The sequence below is a fragment of the Ambystoma mexicanum genome, chromosome 4q (assembly GCF_040938575.1).
Source record: "Ambystoma mexicanum isolate Mex_15411 chromosome 4q, UKY_AmexF1_1, whole genome shotgun sequence".
NCBI classification, from domain to species: domain Eukaryota; kingdom Metazoa; phylum Chordata; class Amphibia; order Caudata; family Ambystomatidae; genus Ambystoma; species Ambystoma mexicanum.
In genome coordinates, this window is record NC_090928.1 from 204,605,532 (window position 1) to 204,632,755 (window position 27,224).

A 27,224-nucleotide genomic window follows, 5' to 3' on the forward strand; every position below is an offset into this window, starting at 1 on the left:
TCGCAAAGAAGAGATGCCACCTGACCTGCCTGCTGTTGATACACTTCAGAGATGCCAGGTCTTGTAAGTTCTGGTGATCAGAATAAACCGTGACATGGTGCTTAGCACCCAAGAGGTGATGCCTCCAAACGCGGAAGGCGTCCATAACCGCCAGTAGTTCCTTTTCAGTCACGGTATAGTGGGATTCGGCATCTGTGAATTTATAGGAATGGAAGGCCACAGGGTGAAGGCGACCAGAGGTAGGGCAAGTCTGTGACAATACAGCACCTAGGGCAAAGGATGAAGCATCAGCTTCCACTATGAATGGCAGTTCTGGGTCTGGGTGCTGCAAGATGGGGGCAGTAGTGAATGCTGTCTTTAAAGCCTCGAAGTCCTGTTGATGTGTATCCGTCCAAAGAAAAGGTGTGCGAGGGCTAGTCAGGGAAGTGAGGGGAGCCACCAAAGAAGAAAACCCAGAGATAAATCACCTGTAAAAGTTAGCGAAACCAAGGAAAGACTGGAGCGCCTTCAATGAATCGGGGACCGGCCAATCCAGCACTGCGCGAACCTTGGAATTGTTCATGGCTAGCCCTCCAGAAGAGATGTGAAAACCAAGAAACTCTACGGAGTCGGCATGGAACTGGCACTTCTCGGGTTTGGCAAACAGGGAGTGCGTCCGTAGACGAGACAACACTTCTCTGACGTGCTGTACGTGGTCCTTCATGGTCTGGGAGAATATCAGGATGTCATCAAAGTAGACCACCACAATAACGTCCAGGACGTCAGAGAAGATATTGTTCATGAACCTCTGGAACGTGGCCGGAGCGTTGCACAAACCGAACGGCATGACCGTATACTCATACAAGCCATAGCGAGTACAAAAAGCGGTCTTCCATTCGTCCCCGGAACGCACACGAACCAGATTGTAGGCACCGCGGAGGTCTAATTTGGTAAAGACCGTGGCATGTGTGAGACGGTCCAAGAGGGGCGTGATTAGTGGAATGGGGTAGCGGTCTTTCTTGGTGATGGCATTGAGTCTGCAGTAGTCCACACAAGGCCGTACGTCACCCTCCTTCTTGGGGACAAAGAAAATGGGATTCGCCGCCGGGGATGTAGAAGGACGTATCTGACCCAGACGGAGGGACTTTTGAATGTACTCCTTGAGGGCTAGATCTTCAGTAGGAGACAAGGAGTAGATACGACCTGTGGGGATAGTGCTGTCCAGAACCAGATCTATCAGGCAGTCGTACGGGCGATGTGGCGGTAAAACTTCTGATGAACCATGGTCGAACACTTCTAGATAGTCTTGGTATTGGGCCGGAATGAGTGTGGAGACCAGTCCAACCGTGTGGTGTTCTGTGGAAGGGACAACGGGATCCTCTAGAAATAGTTGAGCCATGACCCCCAATGCTTGAGTGGGTGTCTGAATAGTGGTGGCTGCGGTCAGACAGAAATATTGACAGAGATCGGATTCGAAATGCACCGAACCCTCTTTCCAGTCAATTAAGGGGTTGTGCTCCCGTAGCCAAGGTATTCCCAATATTACACCGAACTGGGGCATTGAGATGAGATTGAAACACAGGGTCTCCCTGTGTATAGCCTGTATGGTCAAAAGCATCGGGCGGTCTGCTGTTTGATTGGTCCGGAAACCAGAGCAGTCCCATCCACTGCCTGTACTGGTTCCGGCCGGGTTTTGGTTAGAAGAGGTAGGTTCAGGGTTTGGGCCAGTGTGATGTCCATATAATTACCTGTAGCCCCAGAATCTACGATAATCGTAACTGGGTGTGAGATGTCAGGTGTGGGTTGTAAAATGGCCTGCACATATATGATGCGGCCGAAAGCAAACACAGGGTTCGGGGTATGACAAGGAGCGCTCAACCCGGTCCCCGAGTTTAGGGTCGAGCACTCCGAAAACCTGATGGTTTTAACTTGGGGCGACGGGGACACTCCTTCACGTAATGGTCAGGTAGACCACAATAATAGCAAGCATTGTCCACCCTCCTACGTTCCCTTTCTATGGGTGTGATCGGGCTCCTGATGCCCACAATTTGCATGGGTTCGGAACTGGTGTTTGAGGGGGCCGAGGTGGAAGGAGAGGGGGCAGTGGTGTGCAGGAAACCGGCCTCAGCCCTACGTTCAGAACGTCTGGCGTCCAATTGCAGAGTTAAATCGACTAGATCATGGTAAGAGGTCGGTTAGGAGGGAACAACTGCAAGGGCATCCTTCATGGCGTTATTTAAGACGCGATAATACACAACGGCTTTTTTGGATTCAGGCCAGGAAGTCTCGGCTGCAAGCTGATTGAATTTAGTAATGTATTCGATCAAAGACCCCCTACCCTGCCCCAGGTCCAGGAGTTCCAGGTCTCGGGACTGGACTTTATGGCGTGTATCGAACACTCGGGACATCTCAGTGACCAACAAATCAAAGTCGTAAAGGGCTGGGTTGTCGTTTTCCAGGAGTGGATTGGCCCAGGCAGCAGCAGTGCCTGCTAAATGAGAAAGAGTAAAGGCTGCCTTAGAGGTGGAGTCTGGAAAAGCCATGGGTCTACACAAAAAATGCAATTTGCATTTATTCAAGAAGGTTCTGAACTTGCCGGGATCCCCATGATACCTCTCAGGGGCAGCCAAAGGAAAAGGAGAAGGCAGTACTAAGGGGATGGGGTTAGGAATGGGTGGAACGGGAGGTTGGACGGGCGGGGGGCCTGGTGGGGTATCCCCAAATTCAGCATCTGAGGGTAGAGGATGTCTAGCACTCTGGATGGTATCCAAGCGTTGGTGAATGGCTGTATTTGCTGCGGCCATGTCCGCACGTAACACGGTTATGGCCTGAACCATAGTGGTCAAGGGGTCATCCGCAGCTCCCTCCATAGCTACACGACGGGATGGCTTCACAGTCTGTTGTGTCTTGACTGTTGTGTAGCCAAAGAGTCCTCTGTCCACAAGTGCCGCACTGAGAGAATCAAAGTCACTCTCTGTGCCGCCTTTGAGGCCACAGGTGGGAGATGTTCTTTCCGGAACTGCGGTACTCGGTAAACCCCGAACCACTGTAAAGGAAACACCGGTTAAGTGTCAAGCCAAAACAGAATCAACAACCAATCAACAAGTAAGTGTAACGGTCTTACCAAAAGGTGTCTGTGGAGTGGCGGTTGTACCTATGGGGGAGGTTCCGAGACTCAGCAAGGCAGTTCTTTCAATATGTAAGTATCCCAGCAAGGTTGCAAGTGCCAGGCCCACCTGATGCCAAAATCCGCACAAAAAGGGCGGAACGTAGTAGGAGTCTGTGAAGCAGTCCGTGGTCGTAACAATGATCCAAAAGCAAGTACCAAAGCCAAGGGTTATCCGTTGCCAGTCCGTGAAATAAATCCGAGGTCAAGATCCAAAAAAGGGGTGAAACAAAAGGTATGTAGCGCCGTACAGGAATCCGAAGAAACAGCTGTGAAGCACCGAAGCACCGCAACAGAGCCGTTTAAATACTGGCGCTGCTATTTCCTCCAGGTCACATGACCCACGAGCGCATCATGTGAGTGTAGTCCAGAAACATGTGAGCGAAAGGCGGCGGTCATGTGACGTGGAAGAAGTCGGTCTAGCAGCCGCCACGGAAGACGCCAAGGGGGCAGACGTCTCCGCGGGCAAATAGCATGCCGACCCAAGCTTTGTGGCAGTCGGCGCCGTGGCAACTGGGGTGAAGAGAGAACCTGTGAGTCCCGGAACCAGGCAAGAGGGCGAGGGGTGTTCGGGGATGAGGAATGGGATCCCCAGAGGGAGTGGAATGCGTGACATAGTGGAATAAGAGGGACATAAGTGGTAGTAGAGTAGAGGTGGAGATATGGTTGTAATAGATGAGAGGTATTGATACCAAGGCAGACGTAGAGAGGGAGGAGAAGGTAACATGGGAGATAGTAGGCAGTAGTGATAAAAGAGAGAGTGGTAATATCTAAGGATGGAGGTAGGAAGGCAGAGTGTGAGACCGGAGGAAAAGTAGGACGGTGGGAGGAGAACTTCTTAGAGACCAGTATAGTGAAATTTCATGTATGAGCTGGTGTGGACGAAGTACGAGTGGCACTGGGTGAAAAAAGGCACCATCCCTAACTCCCTAGGGAAAGTCTAGAAGGCTCCTAGGAAGTCAGTTTACCCACAACTTAGGGCAGCCACCAATAGTTATAGCTATGATACAAACAGTCAGATGTCACCGTTCACAAGCTAGTAACATCCTCGCTAAGGTTGCCTGGACTACAGAGGGAGTAAACCAACAGGAGCGAGATAGAGAGGGGCAGCCCTAGATCCAACTTCCCTTAGGAACCCGGCAGAACGATTGGTGATTAACAAATGAAGAAGCATGGAATGGGTGTGCTATTTTCCCTTTACCCACATCTACGCTTAAAGTCAGATCCAAGTCAGAGTTGGTGGGAAGACAGGTGCAATTCAGTTTGAACGGGAAGTCCATGGTCTCAGAAGAAGTCCCTCTGCCACATGTGTATGACTTCAGAATAAATCTTTCACTATGTGTGGTAAGTTTTCTCACGGACTATGTGAACTGGTCAACAGAATGGGAGACATGAGGTCCTGCAAATTTGTTGGATTTAGCAGTGACATTTTGAGATGTTTCCCTTGGATTTGAGAATCAAGGTTCAGGTGGCTTATCTGGCAAGGACAGCCATTCTAGTGGTGGATTGGTTGTAACGACAGCCAATACAATACAGAAGCACTTTGCAGGTAACAATGGAAAAGTCCTACCTTGTCTTCGGTATCTCCGAAGGAGTGAAAGTTTACCAGAGGCTCCTTCCCCAACCTTCTAACACAGGTGACAGAAAGGGGTTCTCCGGGAAACCCTCTTAGAGGGAAAAAACCCGGTTGTGGATGTTGTTCTGTAGGTGGTTCTCGTCGATCCCTCACGACTGGAGTAGGAAGTCTAACAAGATGGAGTCGCGTTGAATTGACTTGGGGTTTAATCGGTGAGACTCTTCTGTGGGAATAGAATGGATAGAATTATCTATCTGTAGCACCCTTTGTCTTATGGTTACCCAAAGTTGAATGAGTGAGAAGTACCTGTGGGAGGATCCCAAGGAGTAATATGGAGAGTCTCTGTTGGCTGGGGATGTTGTCCGATCTGATATAAGTTAAAGGAAACAGAATGGAAGTGTTTGAATAAGGTTTTGTAAGAAGAGAAGTGAAGGGGAGCAAAAGCCTGAATGCTTAGATTCCTACCTGTTGGATATGCCAGGATGCGGAGATCGCGTTTTGAGTCTTGGGAGTTTGAGTGTAGTGTCGAGACGAGATTGACCAAAGTGAACTGCTACCAAAAGGGAAAGAACTCGTGAATACCAGATTGCAAAGAAACCTAGGATCCTGATTTAGAGGAACAAAGGGGATAGCTTACATAAGACTGCTGAAGATTTCGTCCGTAAAGCTGAGCATAGTGGATTTGCCGGGTCGGACAGAATAGGGTTGAAATGGTGGAAAGTCCTGCAGGGAATGTAAGCAGAGTAAAGTAAAGAAAGAAAGGCTACACTGTTTTAAATCAATGAGAGGCGCGTATCGCAGTTTCAATAACTCACGGAGCGGAGCTGTAATGAATCATAGCAACGCGTAGTACTCCTGGCAACTCTCGTTCATATCGTACTTCCGGAGTGGGGGGAGGAGTCTCGCTCTCGTCCTTCTCACGAGCCACTAGACGGCTCCTCTGAGCTTGAGGCTCCATGTTGGTGGTATGAACTCGCATCCGCGGCTGTAGCCGCCAACAATGCCAGAGAGTGGTATGCCGAAATCTGGGTGTAACAGTATACCCCCTCCCCAGAGAAGCGAAACCAGGTTTGCCAGGAAGAAAAAGATGAAAGGAGCGAACCACTCGGGAAGCATGAACGGCAGAAGCCGGCACCCATGACCTTTCAGAAGGAGAATAACCCTTCCAGTCCACCAGGTATTGTAGGACACCACGATGATACCGAGAGTCACAGATACCCGAGATCTCGTATTCGGGACCCCGCATCGGTCATCACCGGCAGAGGGGCGGATACCGCTGTTCGATGAAAGCGGTTCCGTACGTCCGTCTTAAATTGGGAGACATGAAAAGTCAGATGAATACGGCTCCAGGATCTGGGCAACTGCAAGGTATAGGCCACAGGAACCCGTTTAGCCACTATGGAGAATGGTCCAAAATATCTGGGAGACAGTCTGGACGGGACGAGCCTTCTAGGTAGAAATTTGCTTGCCAACCAGACCTGTCCACCAATCTGGAATTGAGAAGCTGGAGAGCGATGTTTATCTGCTTGAGCTTTACTGCGAGTTTGGGCTTCTTGAAGAGCCAGGTGAGCAGTCCGATGTCCTTGTTGGATGGCGTCTACCAATCTTTCTAAAGCAGGGAATTGTGCGCCTGGTGATGTGGCAACTGGAAAAACCGTAGGATGAAAGCCATAGGTGCAGAAAAAAGGACTTGCCTTGATGGCCGAATGTGCCGCATTATTATAAGCAAATTCGGCCAACGGCAGTTGACGCTTCCAATTGTCCTGTGCAGAGGAGACATAACACCTAAGATATCCTTCCAGCGTCTGGTTGAGGCACTCCGTCTGACCATTGGTCTGCGGGTGGAACCCAGAGCTCAAAGCTCGGGATATCCCTAGAAGGGGGCAAAGTTGTTTCCAATATCTGGAAGTATACTGTGGACCCCTGTCCGAAATAATAGTATCCGGAAGGCCATGTAGAGAAAAAATGCGTTCCAAAAATATGTGAGCCATCTGGGCCGCTGAAGGAACTGCAGGCAAGGGTATACAATGAGCCATTTTAGTCAATGTATCTATGGTCACCATGATAGCGGTACAATCTTCCGATCTCGGTAAATCCACAATGAAATCTGTTGAAATTATTTGCCATGGTCTCTCCGGAATCGTGGTCGCAACCAATTCTCCCATGGGTGGTATCCGGGGAGATTTAGTCTGAAAGCATATCGTGCATGATGCAATATAATCCCGTACATCAGTATGGACCGAAGGCCACCAAAAATGCCTTTGAACCAATTCGAGAGTTTTGACTATTCCTTGGTGACCAGCTGCTAGTGAATCGTGACACAGTCTCAATACTTCTTTTTGGAGAGTTATAGTCGGGACGTACACTTGTTCCCCTTTGAATAGGAGTCCTCGACTGCTTGTCAATCCCCTAATGAGACCATGTTCTGGTTCTGCTGTCAGCAGATCATTAGTCTTGTCCTCCAGTGTCTGCAAAAAGTGATGGACTACTGGAACAAAAACAGCCTTTGGAAACATAGGTTCTACTCGAAAGGGGATCTTCCCCGTAGGGTCTTTGCGGTATAAAGCGTCGGCCCCGAGATTTGTATTTCCCGGGATGAAGGAGAATTTGATTTGATAGGGTGAAAAAAAATGTGCCCATCGTGCTTGTCGGCTGTTGCAGGTTTGCACATACTGAAGAAAACGAAGGTTGTGGTGATCAGTTCTTACTTCGATAGGGTATCGTGCTCCCAAAAGGAGATGCCGCCATTCCTCAAAAGCCCGCTTGATGGCTAGAAGTTCTTTATCTAAGACGGTATAATTGATTTCTGCGGGTGAAAGGGTTTTTGGATAGGAAGGCTACGGGTCTTTCGATGTTATGACTGTCCGATTGAAGTAGGAGCGCTCCCAAGGCATATTTTGAGGCATTAGATTCTACAATAAAAGGATGTTGTTGATCTGGGACTTTAAGTATCGGAGCCTGGGTAAAGGTTGTCAAATGCTTCCTGCGTCTCAGAGTTCCAAAGGTATGGGGTGCCTTTTTTTAGCAATTGAGTGATAGGTTTGGTATAAGAGGAGAAGTGTGGAATGAAATGCCTATAAAAATTGGCAAAACCCAGGAATCTTTGTATCTCCTTGATAGAACGAGGAGGAGGCCATTCCGTGATAGCGGAAACTTTCGCAGGATCCATAGCAATCCCTTCTTGGGAGCGAATATATCCCAAAAATGCTATGGTGGTCTTATGGAACGCACATTTTTCCAGTTTGCAGTACAGATGGTTTTCCTACAACCTGTTTAGGACCTCCTTCATTTGGGACTGATGTTCTTTCAAAGAGGAAGAAAAAACTAAAATGTCATCTAAATAAACAATAACATAATGAAGACTAATATCTGAAAAGATGTGGTCCATAAACCTTTGGAAAACTGCCAGAGCGTTCATAAGTCCAAAGGGCATGACTTCATACTGGAAATGGCCGAATGGTGTTCGGAACGCCGTTTTCCACTCGTCGCCAGCTTTGATGCGAATCAGATGATACGCCCCCCTTAGGTCCAATTTGGTGTAGAATTTGGCCCCTTGCACCGCTTCCAGTATGTCTGGGATAAGGGGCATCGGATATTTGTCCGGGATGGTTATCTTGTTCAACCCTCTGAAGTCTATGCAAGGGCGAAGTTCCGATGTGTCTTTTTTCGGAATGAAAAAAAGAGAGGCGGCTGCCGGGGATGTGGATTCTGTGATTAATCCATTCTTAAGATGGGTGTGTAGGTACGCCTTCAAAACTTCCTTCTCTCTTGCCGACAGAATATACATTCTGCCAAAAGGAAGGGGTGTGTCTGGGATCAAATCTATGGCACAATCATCCCTTCTGTGAGGCGGGAGTTCTGAAAACTCTGGGTGAGAAAATACGGGACGAAACCGTTCGTATTCTGGAGGCAAGGAAGAGATCTCGTTGACTACAGTAGTCGAAATCCCGGTACCTGGAATCTGCTCTACCTTGGGGGAGTTTACCATTTGGTGATGTTGTACGCATCGTTCGGACCCCAAAAAAAGTGTCCCTGCTGTCTAGTTAATATAGGGATTATGGTGTCTTAACCAGGGCAACCCTAAGATGATTGGGTAGTGGGCTGTCTTGATTATGTCAAACTCTAAATTCTCTTGATGTGAAGCAACCACCATTAACAAGGGTAAGGTTTGATCCTTAATGGGTCCTGACGTGAGCGGACTCCCGTCCACGCTCTCCACAGGTATGGCCATCTGAATGTTATGAGAGCGTGCCCAGGTATCATCTATGAAATTTCCTGCGGCACCACTATCAATGAGGGCAGGAACATTAAATAAGGAAGTGCTGTCCGAGGATAAAGAGATTTTCAAACTGATCATGATGCTCCCCGACGAATGGGCGGAAAACCCACCGGATATGCTAGAAGAGGGACTATGTGTAGTGAAAGGACCCGATGCCGTTGTCTCTTTTACGGTCGGGTACTGGCGTTTCCCTGCCCCGGTTTCCTGCGAGGAATCAGAGTACATTCCCTAATAGTGTGGCTATTAGACCCACAGTACCTGCACAAGCCTAGTGTTCTTCTTCGGGCTCGTTCTTCTTGGGTTAATGGACCTCTAGCTGTACCCAATTGCATGGGTTCGTCTGAAGGGCCTGACTTAGGGGAGGTAAATACCTCTACATGAGTTCAAGGCCCTTTTCCCTTTCGTCTTTCTCTGTTCCTCTCTTGAAGACGGTAATCTAATTACATAACCAAGGCAATGTATTCTGCGAGGTTTGTAGGTCTGGGAACGCGGGACACTTCATCCTTTAAGTCTTCAGACAGACCACTTCTAAACAGAGTCATTAGGGCATCATCGGCCCAAGAGGTGTCTGCAGCCATTCTTTTGAACGCCGTTATATAAGTAAGTATATCCTGACTACCCTGTTTTAAATCTAAAAGTTTCTCTTGAGAGGCCACAACTACTTCCTGTCGGCTGAACATGCTCCGGATACTATTACAAAAAGCAGGGTATGAATCAAGGATTGGATTGTTGTTGGTGACTAATGGGGTGGCCCACGCCAGAGCGGCACCTGTCATTTGGGCAATCATGTGCACTACTTTGTCCCTATCGGTGGGGAAGAATGCCGCCTTGGATGAAAATTGGACCGTACAAGATTCCAAGAACTCTTTCACCGCATGTGGATTGCCGTCAAAGCGCCCTCCTGGTAAAGGCCCCGGGGGTACCTCTGAACTCTGAGCGGAACGCCCTACCTGTTGTTTAAGAGTAGCGTTCTCCTGTTTCAATAATTGCACCTCAGCAGACATATTCTGCATCGCTGCGACTAATTGCTGTATCTTTTGTTCCATTGTTACCAGCTGAAATGCCTGTTCAAGTTAATTTGAACACGTAACCATTAGGCGTTGCTATCTGTAACGACTGCCAAAACAATACAGAAGCACTTTGCAGGTAACAATGGAAAAGTCCTACCTTGTCGTCGGTATTTCCGAAGGAGTGAAAGTTTACCAGAGGCCCCTTCCCCAACCTTCTAACACAGGTGACAGAAAGGGGTTCTCCGGGAAACCCTCTTAGAGGGAAAAAACCCGGTTGTGGATGTTGTTCTGTAGGTGGTTCTCGTCGATCCCTCACGACTGGAGTAGGAAGTCTAACAAGATGGAGTCGCGTTGAATTGACTAGGGGTTTAATCGGTGAGACTCTTCTGTGGGAATAGAATGGATAGAATGATCTATCTGTAGCACCCTTTGTCTTATGGTTACCCAAAGTTGAATGAGTGAGAAGTACCTGTGGGAGGATCCCAAAGAGTGTTATGGAGAGTCTCTGTTGGCTGGGGATGTTGTCCGATCTGATATAAGTTAAAGGAAACAGAATGGAAGTGTTTGAATAAGGTTTTGTAAGAAGAGAAGTGAAGGGGAGCAAAAGCCTGAATGCTTAGATCCCTACCTGTTGGATATGCCAGGATGCGGAGATCGCGTGTTGAGTCTTGGGAGTTTGAGTGTAGTGTCGAGACAAGATCGACCTAAGTGAACTGCTACCAAAAGGGAAAGAACTCGTGAATACCAGATTGCAAAGAAGCCTAGGATCCTGATTTAGAGGAACAAAGGGGATAGCTTACATAAGACTGCTGAAGATTTCGCCCATAAAGCTGAGCATAGTGGATTTGGCGGGTCGGCCAGAATAGGGGTGAAATGGTGGAAAGTCCTGCAGGGAATGTAAGCAGAGTAAAGTAAAGAAAGAAAGGCTACACTGATTTTAAATCAATGAGAGGCGCGTATAGCAGTTTCAATAACTCACGGAGCGGAGCTGTAATGAATCGTAGCAACGCGTAGTACTCCTGGCAACTCTCGTTCATATCGTACTTCCGGAGTGGGGGGAGGAGTCTCGCTCTCGTCCTTCTCACGAGCCATGAGACCGCATCCGCGGCTGTAGCCGCCAACGATGCCAGAGAGTGGTATGCCGAAATCTGGGTGTAACATTGGTGTTTTTGGCATGTAGGAGATTCCAGCAGCTGGAAGCTGCACAGGTCTCTATTATTGACACTGCAGCTGACTTAGGGTCAGTTTGACACAGACCTCTTTGCATCCAGAGTCAACAATCAGATGATGCCCGGTTCTTAAGGTTGAGGCCAGATCTGTTTGAGGTTGGCTATTTCAGATTTGGGGTCCTTGTATTCATTATTGCTTCTCCCACTTCGTGTAATTGCAGAGACACTACTGCACGTCCGGAATCAGGGCTTGAGTGTGGTTCTGCTTGCACTATGTCGTGCAGCACAGACATCTATTCCCATTGGCAGTGAAGATGTTGTGGGATTATCTTGTTCTTTTTTCTGTCTTCAGGTAATGGTTCTGGACAATCGGGGAATCCCCCATCCTCTGGTTCTCGCAGGTTCCCTTCATCTGATGGGTTGGCGGTGTTTTCGGGGGCATCTTGGCTCTGACAGGCATTTTGAAAACAGCTTCTGAATCAATTAGCCAGGCCACGAGCCCAGTCCCCTAGTGGGCCTATGTGGTTGCTTGGGGTGCCTTGGTTAGCTCGTCTGGTAAAGAGGGTTTAGACCCATGCATGTAGATGCTACACAAGTTATAAACTTTTTGCCTTCACTTATTTCTTCCTTAACTGATCACACTGTTCATTTATATAGATTGGTAAAAACTACCTTCATCGGTTAGTGGGGGGTTGGCCTGCAGGGGGATCATCTGCTGGTGTGCCACACTTGCTCAAGGGGATTAGAGTTGCAATTCCTGTGCACCTTCGGTACTCATGCCTTTGGGATGTCAACATGGTTCTTTCTATGTTTAGAGCGTGGCCCAGCAATGAGGCCCTTTCTCAATAGGAAATGCCCACTAATCTTCTGATGTTGATCAGTTTGGTGTCCTTAAGGACACTTTCGGATTCCAGGGAATTAGATCTGTCGAGTAGGTATTTTCATCCTTTGGGTGCTAGTTTTAACCCAGACTAATTTCAGGCTTATTGAATGTCTTCCCTTTACTGACGTGCCTATTGCTATGTGTGATACTAAGTTTGAAAGTATATGGAGCTGAACAGCGGCTCTGAGAATTTCAGCAAATTTGTTTTTAAAACGTTTTCTCGAAAACAGCACCTTCCTGTCTCATCGCTGGCTAGGTGGGTCCACTGGATTATGGCCTATGCTTATAGGACCATGTCCATTATCGAAGCTCATTTGGCTAGGGAGGTGCACCCTTGAGGCTTTTCTCAGGTCTGCAGATTGGTCTACAGGGCTGGTTTTTCATGCCTTCTATTGCAAGCCAATTATTCATGCAGATAATGTGGTTGGTACAAGGCTTTGGATGTGCATAATATGAAGCCACTTTGCCTTGTCCATTGATCTTTCTCATTTAAGAAGGACGGCTTGGTCTGTGAGAAGGTGATGTCTAATGGAGCATTGGCCTTGCTGTTTCTTTTTCTGAGATTGGTTTCCCGGTTGGAGCAGTGGCGAAAAGAGCACAAGCTGCAGGCAGTCACAAACCTTCTGAGACCAGCTGCTTTGGGTTTGGAGAACAAATGGTAGTCACAAGGAGGAAGCAGAGCCGTGTCAGACTTGTAGTTTGTGAGACGTTGTGTTTTGTATTTTCTGTTGTTCACTTTTCACTTCTCGAAATAAAAGAAGAGAGTTTCGTAATACTCGCCTCCATACCATAAATAGAATCCCGACATTCCTTCATAAATGACTAAGAGCAGCTGACTTTACCCCCTCTTGCGCTGCTCTTATCTACCCGTGTGTCCAAATTATCCCTCTCACAGAAAGATGTCTCAGGCAAGAGGATAGCTGCTCTTCAGTAGATTTGCGGGGCGGGGGGGTTGATCCACTGCCACACTGTATTTGAGGTCATGTGCTTGCGTACACACACTATGGGCCCGATTCATGGAATAATCTGCGCTGAAAATAGGGTACTTGCGTGTGAAATCGCGTGCAAGTCCACATTCGTCCATTCATGGAACACAATGCGCAGGGCTTACCAGGGACTTGTGAGGAATCCGCGCTGGTCCGCCACCTCACTGCGACCCAACAAATGCCTTTGCCGAGACTCCACGAGAAGGGACGGCCAGGCTTACTCAGCCACCTAAAAGGGGGACTGAACACGTGGAATGAGGATGAACAAGCGAAAATGTGGGCGTTACGAGGGATGTTCCACCGTCAAACAATCGCACCGGCCATGCGCGCGCAAAACAAAAGTATTAATAGAATTGAACAGGGAACTGTGCGTAGCGAAAAAGCATGTGCAAATCAAGAAACACCCACGCCACGCGATAGCAGGCCTAAACGCTAACACACACGCACTAACAAATGCATAAAAAACACACACGCTCAACAAATGCACGGGTACAGCCACAATGAATGCACCATTTGTTGCAGCAATCATCCATGGACACCACAGGAGGAGGAAGATGGCCAGGGACCGGATCTTCCACCCAAGGACCAACCTTTTGTGATGCCTGATGACCAGGTCTATGGCAGATATGGGTTCCCTCCCCCCATATCATCATAGACCTGGTCACAGAGCGGGAAGATGACCTCACATCACCCACCATGTGCTTCCAAGCACTGAGTCCCTTGCAAAAGGTGCTCACTGCTCTGCATTTTTTTGCCACTGGATCATTCCAGCGGACCACCGCCATAGTAGGTGGCATCTCCATGGCCACACGGTCTCGATGCTTACGCCAGGTGTTGGCAATCATAACTGCATGTACTTCTGTCCAGCAGCATATCTATATGCCCAGAACACCGGCAGAAAGGCAAGCAGTGGTAGAGGATTTTTATGTTGTGGTGCACTTCCCAAAAGTGCTAGGTGACATTGATTGCACCCATGTTGCTCAACGTGAACCTAGAGCAACAGAGCACATCTACCACAACCGGAAACATTGGCACTCCATCAATGTTCAGGTTGGGTGATGCCAACTATCCTGGTAGCACACATGACAGTTATATCTTCAGGATCTTCCCGCTACACCGGGACCTGGAAGCTAGGACGCATGGCAACACATGGCAACACATGGCTCATTGGGGAGTATGAATGGCCATGCACATGCATGCATGTTGCTCACAGACCAAAAGACACTGTCAACAAATGACAATGACAACTATTTTCACCTCTACAGGGGACAGGGACAGTGCCTACTATCTGGGCACATACATGATGACGCCCCTATGCATCCCCAACACACCTGCCGAGGTAAGGTACAACAGTGTCCATATTGCATCTCGAGGCATAGTGGAGAGCACATTCAGAGTGCCCAAGTCATGTTTCGCTCCCTTGACCACTCTGGTGGTGTGTTGCTCTATGCACCACCAGTAGTCTGCAGGATCATTGTTGCAGCATGTGTCCTGCAAAATGTTGCAACACGGCGTGGCATTCCGGTGGACATGGTGGTGGCACACCATCCACAGACACACCGCTTGTGTATGGCTGGGCAAAGGGTACGTGGAGAGGCTGCACGTTCCCAGCGTGTGCAATCTTTTTTCACCTAAAATCCTTCCCCTGTGGAGTGCATACGATTACACCAAATACCAGGTGCCATTCAATGATGACAATGGGCCAATCCACTTTGCCCACAAAACCACCACCCTGAAAAGGTGCCATTGGAAGTGCAAATTTGTGTGCATCCCTTATAACTAAAAAGACATTTCATTTTGTGTCTCCCAAAGAAACACATTGAAGAGGGAGGACACCACTACCACCATGCCAACCATTTAATGAAATCACCCCTTTGGCACCAAAAACATCCCACATGACTAAATAACATACCTATCAAATATGTAAGCAGCGATAAATCCTGAAACATGTCTGAGCTGCAAGCCATACATGGCCTCAAAAATTAACATGGGCACAAAACTCAACAAGCACAATGGCATATTTCTGCATACATGTCTTAGAATGTGCATGGTGCACACAAACATGTCCCTATTGTGGGGTGTAGAAAAGCAGTGCAGTATCGATTCACATGTGACACAATCTGGCAATATGACGACAATAAACCCCATGCCAAAAACAAAAATTAACAAGTGGTCATTGACAATTGTGACAAAGAGGGAAACACACCAGAATGGCCACATCCAGCCAGGTTCCATGTGTTAATGTCCCCGCAAAAATGTCGGCTGGCAAAAAAGTCACCAAAAAATTGCAGTTTTTTCCAGGGACATTTTCACATTGAACATGCGAGGGACACCCCGCAACCTCCTGTCACCCCCGCTCCTCTTGACTCCATATATATGGTCACCATATATAATGTTGCCACAAACTTTTCCCGGCAACATTATGTATGGCGACCATATATATGGAGATAATATTACGTATACAATCCAGAAATGCAGCAACTAATATAGCCATTCCATAACGATCAAGGTAAATCACATCTTACCTGTCCCCTTCGCATGCAGTCGACAGTCACATTTCATCCCATGAAATAGCCATCATTACCTGACTGAATGATCTGCAGACAATTAACAAAATGAAACAGAGTGCAGCTAACACATCCATGCACCCAAAAACACAAGACCCACGTGCCCTCCTCAGTGACATACAACACATGCAGACAACAACTTATAAGACAAACATCACCATGGGTCCCAGCACACATGCGGCAACAGCTGCACACTGCATGCAAACCAAACACACAAAACACACACACTGACAAACAACAACAACCCCCACACTGCCTCCCCCTGAAAGACATGCAGCAAATGTGCATGTCACATATTCCCATTCACAAGACGATGGCACATACACAGCACACATATCAGTCAATATGCTGCATGAAAATTAGAAGACATCACATATGCAGATAATTGAGCCCCAAAAAAGCAGGGACACCTCTGGAAGACTATCAGTGACATGACAAGGCATGCCATCACCTGCGTAGTATTGGGACAGTGCACTGAACATAGTCATGGGTGCCCATGATGCAAAGCACAAGAATGAAAGTACACAAATACTCACCTCTTGCACTCCAGGCAGGATCATGCTTGACAAAGCAATTCACAGAGGCTGAGGCCAGACCAGAAGGCTGGCCACTGAGGCAACTGCCATGGAAGACATAAGAAGACAAGACAAAGGTATGTGATACTGCAAGCAAGGATAAATGCACGCTGAACATAGGATGCAAAGTAAAAATTCAAGGTCAATGCAGATTTAGTTCTGACAGCATACAATTGGTCCAATTGTGCATTCAATTCAATGCAGCAGTACCATGCACCCAGCTGCAATCAACTTGAAGCTGCAAACACCATGGTGCAGCATGCATGGTACATGCATGTGAAAACACCAACACTGCACAATGTAATGTGCTGGTTCACAACATAGCATCCCAAAAATGTGCTTCAATGGTTCCATGGTTAAGGCTCGTAACTGCGACTGCACACCATAATTGGGAAACCCTAAGCAAGAGAGGCCAAATATGCTGTAGAACCATTAACCCACAAACATTGCAAGGGATGTGAAGTGTAACTCAGTACACATGGTCAAAGTGCAATAAGACACACACCAGCATAACCATCAACACCTGTCACAGGCCACAAACAGCCGGCCCTGCCACCCGCTACCCACCACCCGAGAAAGGCCCACACAGTTGGAACTCCCACAATTTTGAATATGAAACCAGTGGCCCCATCAATAAATAGAAACAACACCATGCCCAGACCTATCACCAGAACCACACCCTGTGAAACATGCACCCATGAAGTAGTACTGGTGCCCCACAAGACAAGTCAATCCAAATTGATCACACACAGTGCAAGACTCCCAGCCAAACACCACAAAAGCGTCTGCAAATGCCCTTTAATTACCTGCACAGGGTACCCACGTGCCTTGAATATGATGCAACTCATCGGGAGATGCATCCCCTAAATGCAATGACATGCATAGTAACAACAGAAGGAACATGCATATTCATGACAACACATGAATGGATCCTGAAAATATGCAGAGAGCGCACCCGCTGCAGAAGCACCACAGGGTGCAAGAGGGTGACAGGACATAGATTGTGCTCTGCCCATGAGTGCAGCATAGCACAACAGAGAGAGGGAGAGAGAGTGACAGTAAGAGCAAAGGCCAAGATAAACACACATCAAGGAGTACACTGCCTGGATTGTAGATGGTCAATGACATTTACTACACCACAGTAGGTGCGGGCACAGATGAGTTGACTGAGGGAGGTAACACAGTGACATGAGTACCACTAAAAAAAAACATCCTGGCATGGTAGCATGCAAAGTACATATAAGTAAAGTTGCACATAGAGCAAACATAGGGTACAATGACGCATCCTGAACATGCAAGACAGTGCTCATGATTACCCGCTGACTGCGCTGGCATGGTGTGACTCCCGCAACACCTTCACCAGGAACTGTGTCTCTGAATTAGTGACAGGAGGGCTAGTGCCTGTTGGAGGGCATGAGGAGCATGGATGTCAAAGGGTGCATGGTGTCTCTCCAGAAACAGCAGTCACCGCCATATCACGGATTCTGAAACAACACAGGAGAAGACATTACAACAGGCATAGTGAAGACAATTCACAGAGCACACATGTGCGAGGATATACGGAATCCATAGTTAACTGCACATGCCATCCTGCGCACCAGCATGCAAACATGCAATTTGACCTCACTATGCATGCCTGCATGTCCACCACTGCAAATGTCATGGCCTTGAGAGGGCAACTGCACAACTCAAGGTCAAAATAAAAAAATAAAACCTGCAAAGGGCAACTCAAAAATAACATGCCAACCTCCGGGCCTGGGCTCTACAAAAGTATTAAAATATTTTTTTTTTTAAATCAAATGAATGCACCAGCAGACTGAGGGCTTGGAGGTCAGTATGCACAACCTCAAGGGTTACACAGAGTTCCTCTGAGAATATCTGCATCAATGTCTTCTGCTGGCTGTGTCTTCCTCACGGATTGCAGCTCTGTTGGCCAACAACTCACGCATGTGTGCCTGACTCTCTGCAAGCAGGGATGACTGCAGACACTGCAGATCTGCCCGTCGGCCCCTGCTGTTGGCCTCCATACGCAGCCTGTGGGAGTGGCATGTGGACCACACGACCTGAAGCTGTTTCTCCACCTGCGTTGCTGGGGGACCATGGAAGTGGCCACTCTATCCATGCCTTTAGCCAAACTCTCATAGGCAGCACCCTGTCGGTCTGCAGAACACAACATCTGCTGCTCCCACTCAGTCTGCCCAGCTTGCACACATCCCCCACGTGTGCGGGGCTTATACCTGCCTGATCCAAGGGAGCTTGGCCCTTGCTGTGATGCCCCTGTCCTCGGCTGCAGCATTGCAACTCTCCCTTGTACATCTGCCCCAGGACCAGAAACCAATACATGGGAGCATGGCCTTGCAGCCGTAACCACCACAGAAGTGCGTGCCACCACTGACAGGCCTTGTGAAGGCATCTGTCCCTCTGCAGACTCACAGGCCCCAACTGCTCCACCCATTGGTGCACTCACCTCTGCCAGCATTGAGGACTGCACATCCAGTTTAGCATCAGAGCCGGTTGAGTCCAAAGAGTCAGAATTGTCTGTAGCAAAGCTCACAATGGTCGGTAGCACAAGTGGGTTCTCACGGCCTGCCCCGCCACGTCCTCCACTGGTGTTCTGAAGCACCACAGACTCATCTTCATCCTCTTCATCCTCCTCTGCATCTGGTGCCTCCTCACCTGCACGTGACAGAAAAAGACATGTGGAGACATTTGCAACGTGTCTGCGGTAAACATGCGGATCACATTGCTGTCATGCAACAAAATTTAGGGCATGAAGCCATAAGAAACACAGAATCCAAACAATATGGAAAACAAGCTATCTGAGCATGGCTTTTGCAGACTGGCAACAAAATTCCCTGCTCAGGGCCATGCTGCCAGTGGACACCTTGCCAACCAACAGGGTTGTTAAGAGCAGATTATGGCCCATGGCACCGCTAACTGTTGACTAATACCGGTGAAAAGGGCATGGATGTGTGGCTCTGTGATGTGCAGTTACATCTCATGGCAACAAGCAGGCACACATATCCACATCGAAGTCCGCATCCATCACATGCGACACCAGTATTGTCCTCGTACAGGGACTGTACACTATGGGAACATGCCGTAAGTCTGGGAAAAAGGAAACAGTTCCAGTTGATGTATGGCTGTAAGAGTACCACCCAGGCAAGGTCCACAAAGTGAAGGGAGTGAGTCAATGGAGTTGTAGATAGGAACAAGGTACAGTGACCCACAAGAGTGAGAGGGGTATGGACCCCTGGAGTGTGGGCTGAGTGTGGGAGGGTAACAGGGAGCAGGCCTCACAACAATTTGCCTCAGGAATCATTGCCATTGGGGCAGCGGGGATGTGCACAATCTAGACATATGCATACTCACTCAGGGCACGCCATAAGGCGTGTTTGTTGTCATCTTCGATGTTCTATGTAGCATGGAAGCACATACGTAAATGTGTGAAAAGAGATTCTATACCCTGCAGGGCATGAAGTGTAACTTGTATTTTTCGGACACATGCACATGTCTAGTAGAGCAGAGTCACTGTCATCAAAGATGCTGCAAACAACTGTGCACGTTGTGGTATCATGTTGCAGATGTTGTGGGGGTATGCTAGTGGGGGATGAGTACTGTCACACGGACATGTTCAACTAATGTACAACACATGGTTTGTATCCACTCTTGTGTACATTGGACAGGAGTCAGTAAACCAGATGACATGGTTCACCCAGGGCAGTCATTCCAATGCAGCCAGATGTGCACCACAATTATACATCTTGGTGATGCTTTACTTCACATACTCAGGATGCACAATGTTTGGCATTCACCGGACGTGTACTCGTAATTTTCCAGGCCTCCCATGCCTTGCACCTGATGTAGTAGAATGAATTGGCTCATAGCCTCTTCATGCTCGGTCAGCTCCTCCTCCTCTAGTAACCCCCCAGCCCCCAGTTCCAGAGCAGAGGCTAGGTTGGCACCCAGCTTGGACTTGGTGCAACGGGTGATATCATTCGAGTGTTTCACTACCTGTGCAGCAGTGCCCTTCTCAAACCCTAAGGCGTTGATCTCATCTGTGACATGCTGCCAATGCACCATACACTCAGCTGGTGTATGTGTGTTCCCCGGTTACTGGCACATGTCCCGGTGATGAATGGTCATGTAGTCCATGAGGATCTGGAGTTCTTCATCATGGAAGTTCTACTTCCTCAACGTGCCAGTGTCCTGTGCCGTGCCATGGGGTTGAGCCTGTTCCTGCTGTGCAGGCTTTGCCTTCTTGCCACAAGGTGTTGATGCCACCCCTGTGTGGACTGGGGCATGGCGTTACCCCCTGGGGCTGGGGCAGCTGCTTCCACAGCACGTCCCTTACCCTTTCGGGCTGGGTTAGCTGGGATGTTCTGGAACCCTTGGGCTGGGACAGCTGCTTCCACAGCATGTCCCAGAACCCGTGGGGCTGGGACAGCTGCTTCCACAGCACGTCCCTGACCCCTGACCCCGGCTGCCCCCTTTCCCTTTTGAGAAATATGGAAAATATGGAAGGCACACCAAGTTATTGTCCTGGGCAATTTGAGTGAGGGAGCAGTCTGTGTGATGGAAGACGTAGTTCTGTGGTCCAGCAAGGCTGAATTGTACCCCAGGTGTGGAAAATCCGGTATGCGTAATGCACAGGCACCCCAAAATAAAAATAAAATGCAAACGTGATATCAGGATAACTTTTGAAGTAAGCAATACACAGTGGGACCCAGCTACACAAAAAATGCATATGCGAACCCTGGAAAACTACCAGAAAGGTAAGAATAGTGGTACGTGATACCCAGAGTTGAGAAAATGCATACGTGACTCACTGTTAGCCCCGCAAAAAACAAAGGTAGATATGCGTATGCGCTGAGGCACATCCCCCACCAAAATAAGAAGTTTGTACGGTCCCTGAAGTGAACGGATTGCGTGGCACCGCAAAATATGCAGTACTCCACTTGTCCATCTCCTCCCCTTCGCACGCACGTTCGGAGTTGCTTCTACACATACTAATGTATTCTCGATTATATTATGCTCAACGCCTGCGCGCAGCGCATGTCACATAAAAGTTATGTGCTGAGGTCCTTTCCTCTAATTTCACGTGTCCATGCTTTTCTCACTTTTTTATGCACAAAGTCCCTTCAACCTGTTCATGGCTGCCATCATTGAGAGACACAGAAGACGCACACTCCTGCCTGCATGCCATTTTACCTGCCTCCACCTGCCCTGTGCTGCCTCCAACTTTGGCATCTGGTGCTGCCTGTACAGTGTGTGTGCCTACTGCCCACATGCACTGCATTTGGAGGGCCTGCTGTCCAGCAATTGCCTGTGCTGCTATCTCTGGGCCGGTGACCACCTCAGCTGCTTCGTTGGACACCCACGTGCCATTCCACAACCACTGCTCCACAGCCCAGCTCCGGGACCACCTTGCCCACCCACATCTGCCTCAAGGGTTGCCATATCTGCACCATCATCCTCAGACCAGAGCAGCAGCCCCTTTGCAACGAGGCAGAGAACTGTCAACTTCAGCGCCAGGGAAGTTCACATCCTGGTGGCAAAGGTCCTGGAGCATTATAATGCCCTCTTCAACCCTGTGTTGCAATGCAGCAAGGAAAGACATCAGCAGATCTGGGATAGGATCACGGAGGCCATCAATGCAGAGGTGGTGGCAGTCCGCTCGTTCAAGACTGTGCACAATGGCTGGAAGGATCTTAAATCCAGGACCCACAGCAAGGCCATGCGATTAATCCCGGCCGGTGCTACCATGGAGGGGCACTGTGCACGCAGGTGCCAGATGTCAGGGAACACAATGCGGGTCCTGGAGAGGTTTTACCCAGCGCTGCACACCCTGGTCTACGAATTACGGCAACGTGTGGAGTCATCTGATGAGAAGCCATGGGGTGCACTGCTGTACGATGCATGTGTGTTGTGCATTTGCCAGCATGTTGGCAGTGACCCCCATAGGCTTGCAGCAAGTATGCTTCTGAGATGGATGTTTGCATGCATGCCCCAGACATTGCTCTCCGTGTGTGCAATGAGATATTTTTGGATTTTAAATGTGCTCTTACGTGCATTGTGTGTTTTAGCACTGTCTTGCAGACCATGCACCTGCAATGTTACTTGTGTCTGCGATGTTCCAGGATGGCAAGTGTGCCAGTTGAGGTAGTGATGTGTATGTGCCCAAAACAGAAATGTGTGAATGTGCATCACTCACGCCTGGATGCAACACATGCATTTGGATGTCTGCCTTAGTCACGTTGAGGCATTGCAGTTCACGGGACTCTGATGTGATTGGTCATGGCACTGCTTGGGCCCTCTGAGTTGATGTGTGTGCATGACATGTGTATGTGCTTGTTGCTATGGCATGCTGTAACGGTTTTAGAACACGACACACTCCAGCCAGGGACTCTTTCCACTGACAATCAATGTGGTGCACAATAAAAACACTTTCTATCTCTATTGATTCTCGGATTCTACTTTGAGAAGGCACCCAACCCATCTCACACCCACCTTAACACATCCCTGTGTCGCAATGGACTATGAACCAGGCCGGTGTGTAGCAATGAAATATTTATTCATTTTTAGAATTCAAAGAAACCCAAGCAAATCAAAATTAGGGCATCAGCCACCACTGTGTTGCAGTATACATGAACAAATCCCACAATACAGTTACTTCACACCCCTAACATAATATACATAAACCTTTAATAGAAACGGAAACAAAATCACTTTTCTTCAAAATAACAGATAGCACACAGGTTAAGCACTCCCCCTGCAACACTTCCCCCAAACACCTGCTGACTAAATTCTTTGTGGATGGAAAGCAGTGGCAAGTAGTCAGAAAGAAGAGGGAAAAATCAGAATTTAAATTCAGCCCACCACCCCAAGAAGCGAGGCCAGAATGAAAATGAAAACCTTCAAAAGGAGCAAAATGGCATACTCAGATTTTACTTGTATATCGGTTACAGTTGCGGTAGGATAGCTAGGACAGAAATGTGTGTGGCTGCACTGAAGAGACAAGGAAGCTTACAGACTACTGAACAGGGCACCAAGGCAACGTGGACACAGGTAAGAAATCGATTTTGAGAGGAAAACAATGCAGAAGAAATCACAGACGGCAGAATTGCAACTCTAATTTTACACAAGCTTTAAAATGACAAGCAGCTAAGAAAAGGGGCTTAGCTGTCAAAATTGGAAATCGGTTTTAGGATCAGAAATGCAGGCACATAACATGTAGGATTCTGATGAAAAGGGATTACTCTTAATAGGATGATAGTGTGGGTTTTTTCTATGGGAAATGCAAATCAGATTTTATAGAAAAAAGCAATACATGGGTAATTTCGGTTTTGTTAGCACAATGACTAGTTCTACTGAGGATATATTTTAATTGGTATATTATTAAAGAAAGACACCGCACGCAAAGGTGTTCATTTCGAATTTTAACCAGCTTGCACTGTGAACCTCCTTTAGGGGAATTAATTAATTAATTTCAAAATGGTACTAAGGACTTACACAGATAACTGGAATAATTGTAAAAGGAATACGCTAAAAGACATCGACTAACAGATTCTTCTAACGAAAGGCGAACAGATGACACTGGCAATTTGGGATTTTGTATGGGATTTTAATAGGATGCAAGGGTAAAAGAGCGGGATATGCAGTTTTTGGGTACTGGGTGATATGATACTTACAAGATAAGCTTGAGTTTGGGAATTTGGACAGCCAGCGAGGTCTCTGGACAGCGGGGTCAAAGATCTGGTCACTGGGACAGCGGGGTCAAGAGATCTGGTTGGGTCAGCTGGGCAGGGTCTGGTCACAAGGCTCTCCTAAATAGGATCAGCTGCCTTTCCTCCTTTCTCCCTGGATTATTGAGTATGCCTGGGTCTGGATGGGTGGTTCTGCCTGGATGGAATCAGCTACCTCTGAATCTGTATTTTTTTTTTAGTTTTGAATATCCCTGTGTTTCTCTGTCTCCTGCTTATATAGCAAGAGTGACATCATAGAACTGTAAAATCTGGGGGGAAGTACTCTGGAGTTACTTACTGCTATGCGAGGATAGGCCAGTTGACTGGTGTTCCCTCCTCCCCCTCGAGCTGATTGGTTCAGGGGAAATGACATCATTTTATATGTGTGCATTTATGACTTTCTTTGTTTCCCCCAAGTTTACAAAAATAAGTTTATGGAGCAAAACTTCAAATCTATACTAGTCACCATCATAAGAAACAGATATGCAGATTCCATATTTCACAGGGAATCGGACAGTCCGAACGCCAACTCTGTGCGAGGTAGCATCGCTTTTTGGCACAGTTTTACCATTTTTAGGAGAAGCATAATATTTAAAATGCTGTCATTATTACACATATGCCCACTACTATTTTACATATTTTCAGTTTTATGTCTGTGTTATTTATACTTTACCCAGAAATGCATTTTCCCTGCCATTCCATTTCCCCAGGTGCTAGCAACATGCACTGGGTCTCATTTTGCTTGTTTAAAAATCACATGACATACTGGGATAATATCGAATGATTGCTTATTTAGGGTGCTGAAACAAGTGTCTCAATGTACAACAGTTCTTTTGAATTCAATGGGCTGGATTAGCCACTGTGCGGGCGGTCCTGCCACCCCCACAACCAAATTGTTTTCCCCTGGGTCAGCCTGAAGAAAGGGTTTCCAAGACGCCCTTTGAAGCCATGTAGTTGGTGCTGGGAATGGGTATAAAAAGAAATCACACTTCTTGGTGAATTACTAGTTCCCCTGGGTCCTTTGTTCCTTTCTGTATGGATGCCGCCCAGTCTGACCAGGCCGCAAACATCCACACTTTGGGACTTTCATATGCCCATGGAGGCTGGTTCACTTGTCGAGGTAATTCTTTTCCCATGGGAAGCAGGGCACCTTTGAAGTAAATGCCTCAGTCAACAACCTGTTCTGCTGGTTTCAATGTTTTATTTTTCTACAGAAACCAAGTCTTTTTGGAAATAAATATTATACACATTTGATAGCAAACACCCCATCCCCACATATTCAATCCCATTTCTGTGTGCGCACAGGCTGTAATTGCATTTCAATTTCAAATGGCATTCTCCTGATTTACAAAAGCACCGTTTTACACGTGGGTTCATTTTTCTTTTATGTCAAGTTACAAATGCGGTTTCTGCCGCACACAGTTTCTTTTGATTAACCTTCTGGAGGACTTTTTTAATAGAATGTAGGTTCATGGACACGAAGAGATGCTTCAAAGAGATTCTTTGTAATTGACACAAAACCAGAGAGAGAGCCACGCTATTGCTTTCCTTTGCAGTAATTTGAGTGTGCTGGTCTATTTCAAAAGGAAATCATAGCTGTGTTGCCTTGAAAACAGAATTCTTGCTCTGCATGTACTTTCTCAGTGAAAACAATGCTGTTCTGGATTGTATTGTCTTACTTCATGGCAATCAGATGAAATACACAACATGGCTGTGTTTAAGGGAACACAACTTTGTGGTGTTTAAAATGAAAGGAGGAACAAATTGCAATGCCGTCTTGAATGCAGGTCATTTTCTTGTGCTTGATTTGAAGCAAAACAAATATATACATTCTCTGGGGTGGCAGTCTTCAAGCTCGCCACACATGTGCCAAGGAGAACCCAACACAGCCGTTTCTGGGCGAATATGTTGAAATGTGGTTTTGTGATGAAGGGAATTTCTGTTAGAGCTGGTAAATGTACCCCACAATCCTCACATGTGCGTGTGCAATTGATGCATGTGTGTATGGCATATGCAATAGATTGGTTGTGACAGTGGCATGTAGTTTGATGTGATTGTGTGGAGTGATGGCCAGGCAGGTGTCTGCATGGATGTGGTTTGCATGTCCATGTGTGTGGTTGTGGAGGTTTAAGGTTATTTCCTTGACAAGTCATGTTCTTGTGTTTCTTGGTGATGCCAAGCACGCTTTGGTGCAGTACACTGATGTTGCGGTCCTGTGTCTCCTTTTCCTCTGTTGAATCTGATGAAGAGGGCGGAAGCATTGCTGTGGAGCAGGTATGCAGTGATACCTCCACCAGACAGAGGCACAGGCCACAGCCACGCACCCGTGACAGCTCATCTTCGGGGTGTGATGTGGTTCTGGCAGTGCCGGTAACATCGGGCATGGCTGCGGGGGTAGGTCCAAGAAGGTGAAGATGGGAGTGCACTCCTCAGCAGTGGTGGGGCCAGGTGATGCCACACAGGGACCACCATGGCAGAAGACACTCCAGAGTCATCCAGGTTGACAAAGGGGGAAATGGAGAAGGTGGCCGTTGAAGCCCAGCCCATGGGGTCAGGTGGGGCTGTTGACATAGGCATGCAAACTGCAGTCCTTCCCAGGGGCATGAGGCTGTGCAGACCACTTTGGAGGTGCCTGTCCCTGGTCCATCGAATACAGCAGAATGCGCCTGCCGGAATGCCTCCACCCAGGCCCATCCCCCGTTGTCGGCTGGTGTGTCCACCCAGACTGACACCCCCTTATCATGTGATGTGTATATCCTGGATTATGTGCTGGCCCTGCTGGCCGGGTTGACGAGGTGAACAGGTGTCATTCATGATGATCTGCAGGCTACTTGTTGTCTGCTTGTACATCATTACAGTGAGCTATACCACCTTGTGTCCTGGCTTCCAACATGCCTGTTCCGAGTTGTACTCCATGGGATGTTCCCTGCTGTGACCATCTCCTTGTCTTCCTCCTCTGTGCGCCAGTCATCTTCCAGGGTGCCTTCCGGGCCCAGGTACCAGCAAGGCCCCCTGTGTACCAGTCCCACTCACAATGCCCCGTCTGGTGGAGATCACATCCCTGCCCATGTTGGGAGTCCAAGGCACAGCCGCTGAGGTGGCCACCGTGCCTACGCAGGCACCAACAGGGGCACAGGCAATGGAGGGACAGCAGGCACTCATGAGCAGTGCTGGTGCTGTATGCCCCCGGGGATCTTCATCTGCCCTGAGGGCATACCAACGTAGCAGGCCCCGGGCACTGGACCAGCAGGTGGCAATGAGGAGGAGGCTATTTTTCACATGGCAGACT